Source organism: Cantharellus anzutake (genome assembly GCF_015039405.1).
Source record: "Cantharellus anzutake strain C23 chromosome Unknown EI90scaffold_340, whole genome shotgun sequence".
Classification (NCBI taxonomy): domain Eukaryota; kingdom Fungi; phylum Basidiomycota; class Agaricomycetes; order Cantharellales; family Hydnaceae; genus Cantharellus; species Cantharellus anzutake.
Window position 1 is genome coordinate 30,619 of NW_024067290.1, and position 1,309 is coordinate 31,927.

Consider the following 1,309-nt stretch of genomic DNA (forward strand, 5'->3'; position numbering starts at 1 on the left):
GATGTTGGCCGAGTCTGGGGATCTGTGGCGTTTGGCCACCTCCAGAATGGAGGTGATAGATGGGAGTGTGGTGGTGGGAGACGCGAGTGTGGTTAAGTCCTTTTCGGTGTTGTTAGGAGTGCTTTGTTGGTGCGTCCCCATAAGGTCATCTATCATGGTGTCATCCGCCCCAATGGAGCTGAGGGGAGACAGCGAGCGTTGATGGTCGTTAAGGTTGTTACGTTTACTTTGCATGTTTGTGACTTGGGGAACCACTGTTGAGAGAAGTTTTGTGTATGTTACGGCTTTATTTAGTAGGAGTTTGCGGGGAGACACACCGTTGTGGCGTTCTACCGCTAGTATGATTTTTCTGTGGGACGAGAGGTACTGGTGTATTTGTACTTCGTGGCACCGCCAACCTAATCCTTGCGGGATTACCCGGGCACCGGGGAACTGCATAGTGGTTAGCGTTCCGACCGGGTGTACCCAACTCCTAGCCCCTTCCGGATGGGGACCTGACAGTGTACTGGGGCGTATTTTGGTTGCCCTGTCGAGGTCAAGGGGTCTTTGCCAGCGTCACGTCCGGTTTTCTAGTGGTTCCCCTTAGTCATTCATATTTTTGTTTTCCGAGTTGTATTTGTTGTTCTTAGTTGTTTTTCTCTCCCTAGTTTAACGACGTCGCGGTCGCTCTCTGTCAATTATCATTCGTTTTTCGTTGTCTTTTTTGTACATGCTTGTATTAACGTCCTTGTTATTTTATATCATTGCCATACATCTCAAATGAGGGTCTATGAGGTGGTGGGACGTTTTTTCACATTTTTTCACACACAAAAGACATGTACATACATGTCTCTGTCAAATCTCATTCGTTTTTTGTTGGGTTTTTTTCAATGAGCTTCTATTAGCATCCTCTGTATTTCGTACCATTGGTACATATCGTCAAACATTCTGTATGAGGCCGTGGAGACTGTTTCCCACGCACACACTTCGCGCTGGGATGGGCCACCACTTGTATCTCCCTCAGCTTTCAACCATTTTTCATGGGGTCTTTTGCACTGGAATTGCTCAAATGTCCTCTCCATCTTTTATTATTACACCATGATAGGTTATCTAGTGCAATTGTTAACATTGAAACAGCTCCCATGGCTCACAGAACTGCATTGCTTATGAATTTAATTTGTATTGATCAATACATTCAACCTCACTTAAGTATATAATATATATATAACTCATAATGAAGTGAGGTTGAATGTATGGTTCTATTCAGTTTTTGTATTGTCCTATTCAGTTTAATTAACATAAGCAATGCAGTTCTCTGAGCCGTGGGAGC